This window comes from Chrysochloris asiatica, unplaced genomic scaffold (genome assembly GCF_000296735.1).
Source record: "Chrysochloris asiatica unplaced genomic scaffold, ChrAsi1.0 scaffold00065, whole genome shotgun sequence".
Classification (NCBI taxonomy): Eukaryota; Metazoa; Chordata; class Mammalia; order Afrosoricida; family Chrysochloridae; genus Chrysochloris; species Chrysochloris asiatica.
In genome coordinates this window covers 9,605,887-9,609,901 of record NW_006408583.1, presented here as the reverse complement: position 1 = coordinate 9,609,901, position 4,015 = coordinate 9,605,887, and the positions used below count along the sequence as shown (strand labels likewise).

Genomic DNA, 4,015 nt, shown 5'->3' with positions numbered 1-4,015 from the left:
GTGGCAACAATTGTGAGGTTGGCCGAGGACTGGGCAGTGTTTCATTCTGTGTGCATAGGGTCACTATGAGTCCATACCGACTCAACGGTACCTAACAACAACAACAATCCTCACTTCCCTGTTTGTACTGTTTTGTTTCTTGTTCCCTTGATTTATAGCCTTACTCTTCTGAATATTAATCTGCAATGTAGGAAGACAGTGAGAAGTCATTGAACACCGAACATAAAACATGGCAGCTTCATGAAAAAGTACAGAAAAAGCAAGGAAGCAACAACAGAAGTGGCAATTCTTTCCCAACAAAATACTCTTGTCAATAATGGAAGTTGACACCAGGGGGCAGTAACACACAGCACAAGCAACATACTTCCTTTCAAACTGTGTGCGGAGTAATTAGCTGATGGTTTGCAATTTGTCAATATGAAAAGTAGTATCTCCATAGTTCCAGCTGTTCAACAGTTAGTCCACAGAATATATGGATCTTAAGCCAGTTAGAATATCTGCTCCAGTTTATGAATTCAGTGTTTTTTTTGGCAGTGGATGGAACTTTGCAAATTGAATGGTCTTTATACTTTTGGGTGGTGGTGGTGTTAGTGTGTTCCATGGAGTATGTTCCGACTCATAGCGACCCTACATGGGACTTCTGAGGCTGTAAATCTTTACGGGAGCAGAACACTTCATCTTTCTCCTGTTTTACTTTTTAGACTCAAAATTGTAATTATTTTAAACTTAACTTTTACCATGTTCTCTCATTTCATGGTAAAATGATCAAAAATGGTCTTTAATTGTTTATCTATCTATATATAAGGAGCTATGGTAGCGTGGTGGTTACAAGTCGGTCTGCTAGCCTCAAGGTCAGAAGTTCAAAACTACCAGCCGTTCCATGGGAAAAAGATGATGTTTTCTGCTCCCTCAAAGATTTACAAGCTCAGAAACCCTATGCAGGGTTAAGTCAGAACTGACTCCATGGCACACCACCACCACTACCATATACATACCTGTCAGAACATCCTGCCTCAGGAAAAGGATCGTCTAGACTGCTGGGAGAACAAACAAATCTGTCTTGGAAGATGTATAGTATAACCTGAATGCTCACACACTTTGGACATGTGATTAGGAAGGACTAGTCCCAGGAGAAAGACGTCATGATCGGTAGAGAGTCAGTGAAAAAAAGGAAGAACCTCAACCACATGGGTTGACACATTGGCTGCGACAATGTGCTCAAACACAGCAATGACTGTGAGGATGGTGTAGGACCAGCAGTGTTGCCTTCTGTTGTACAGAGTCGCTAGGAGTTGGAACTAACTTGGAGACACCGAGAAACAACACTAGGATGGACTAGGCCAGAGCCTTGTATCGGGTTATTTCCCGGACCTTCGTGCTTGAACAATGGAAGAACACTTAGCCAGGCGGATGTGGCGAAGACACCACGCAGAGGAGAGTTGAAGTGATCCCAGGTACCTGTTGTTTGGGGACAAGTGGAGCCGAGCAGCCCAGGGCTCTGTGTCCTCGGGCCTTGGACAGGGTACACACTGAACCCCTGACGGAGCAGATCTAGAAGGACAGAGTGACAATGGATTCCCCAGCTGTGCTGACTGACAATCCTGATGCTGGCTTGCTATCTGTTTTGTTTTTACCTCAGGTACTATGGGCAGCTTCATCACTCATCAGCTGCTCCTGGCTTAACTCCTCTGCCTCGATGGTCCAGAGGCAGGAAAGATGTCCAAAGACAACTAGAAACAGGAGATTGAAGCCTCACACTTCTGGGAAGCTTCCCGTCAAATTTTCACAGAGCAAAGAAGAAGAAATCATTGCATATCTAATTACTGTTTGTTTGGAAATAAGCAGAGACTGGAATTCTCTCTCAGAAAATAATGAAATTTAGATAGCTCATGCTTACCTACTACTTCTTGTGAGTTAGGCACTCTTCAAATATCCCATAATTCTCCTAAGGATCCTCTGAGGGCTCAGCACTAGCATTCTTATCTTAAAGAAGCTCTGAGGTAGACACTCCTACTCACAGCAAACCTACAGAACAGAGAACTGCTCTCTCGGGTTTCCGAGACAGTATCTCTTTGTGGGAGCAGACAGCTTCATCTTTCAACCTGGGAGCTGCAGTGGGTGTAAACTGCCAACCTTGTAGTTAGCAGCCAACGCATAACCCACAGCACCAAGAGGATTATTAAATGAATCAGTTAAGAACACAGCACTGGTAAGTATCAGAGATATGTCTAGGAACTAGAGAGCCAGCCCAAACAAGGGGAGCCCTCCAAGAGACAGACTGACATCAAAGGGGCAGGAGCCAATACCACGTGGCCAGACAATATGCTATGTTTCTTCAAAAGTGTTGTTTTTCTTTCAGAAACCTGGCAGGCTTTTGTTTTCTATTTCTAGATGAGGAAACCAAGTCTACAGGAGATAGGTAAATGACTTTCTTAACTAAGTAGGATAATATGGTTCTGTGGTAACAGTGTATTACTGACCAGGGTCTTTGTGTTTGTGATTTTCATACAACCATTTGGTGGGACCACACAAATAATGTGTATGGAAATTGTTATAATTAGGGGTAGGTTACGAATCGGGCTGCGAACCTTAACGTCAGCGGTTCGAAACTACCAGCTGCTCCGCGGGAGAAAGATGAGGCTTTCTACTCCCGTAAAGATTTACACCCTCGGAAACCCTATACAGGGTCGCTATGGGTCAGACCCGACTCAACGGCACTTAACAACAACAACAACAACCAATGTGGCCAGTTCATGACTCACAATATTGTGAGCTAGTCTTGCATTTTGTGATCTGAGTAATTATCTTCCATTGTGTGTATAGTAAATCCTAACCCATGTATGTTAATAGAGCAGGTTTCAATTATTGTCATTAGAATTTGGTTGTGTTTGTTATGTTAATGAGGCAGGATTCAGGTGGTTTGAACTCAAATCACCACTCTTATTTTATCAGAGGTAGAAGAGGGAAGAGCAAGCAGAGAGAAGGGAAACTTGCAAGAAAGAAGATCAAGGAGCAGAACACATCCACATCCTTGGAACCTGGGATTCTGTGCTGAGCACCTCCTAGACTCAGGAGACAGAGCTGCAACATCAGAAACAGCAAGAGATGGTGAGAAGCCACAACAGAAAAGCTAACAGCACGAGAGGAGAGGCAGTAGAACCAGGAGACTGGCAGGAGAGGGTGTAGTCTGCTTCCTAACCCACGGAGTGAGAGAGCGTGCCTTCAGGCGAGAACCTTGTTGGCAGACTAGGGTGCCTCCTGGCATTTGACAGAGGCAGACTCGCCAACGCATGGAGTGAGAGAGCTGAGGTTTACTGGTAGAATGAGATGCCTCAAGCACTTCTTGGCATAACTAAAGAGCTTTGCACCCACTTACCTGAGCTAACTTGTACTCTTTAACTGATTCCACTTTACTAGGGACAATTTGAAAGGCAGTGGTCACTTTAAGAAGTTTTAAGTATTAAAATGAGAGATTAACAAGCTGTAAGGCCAGAGAGAGACCTGCCTTGCAGGTATGGCTAAGAGGCAGTTATCCTGATCAAAGAACTCTGTTCCTTAGTCATTTCTGATCCTGAATCCTATAACCTGTTATTTCCCTAAAAAACCCTTAATCATGAGTCCTGCATCTGAGTTCTGTGCCGCCATTGCAACAGATTACTGAGTGCAGCGGGAGAACTAGAGAGGCAGAATTCTGGTGTCAAAAACGGGTAAGAAAAAGGCTGTAGATAGGAGGTCTCTCTGACCTTCCTCCCTTTCACAGGAATCAGCCTTGGGCTGTTGATGCTGAAATGACTCCCCTCCTGCCTTGTCAAGTTAGACCAGGAATTCTGAGTTCCCAAGTCATCAGTTTTTACAGTTTATAAACCCAGGCTTTTCCCATTACTCATTGTATCAATCACAAAAAATGGTTGTTTTCACAGGTAAGTGGCTTCATGATGTCAGAGCAGTGGTCTTTCCTCACAACTGCAAAACTCAGGAGAGGAGGAGGGAGGCAGAGTCAGCAGCACTCACTTGC

The 4,015-nt window shown here is 44.2% G+C and overlaps 1 pseudogene; it reads right to left on the bottom strand.

Moving 5' to 3' along the window:
- LOC102823972 overlaps positions 1 to 3,645 on the bottom strand; it is a 5,396-nt pseudogene extending 1,751 nt beyond the window's left edge.
- Positions 3,646 to 4,015: the final 370 nt, after the last annotated feature.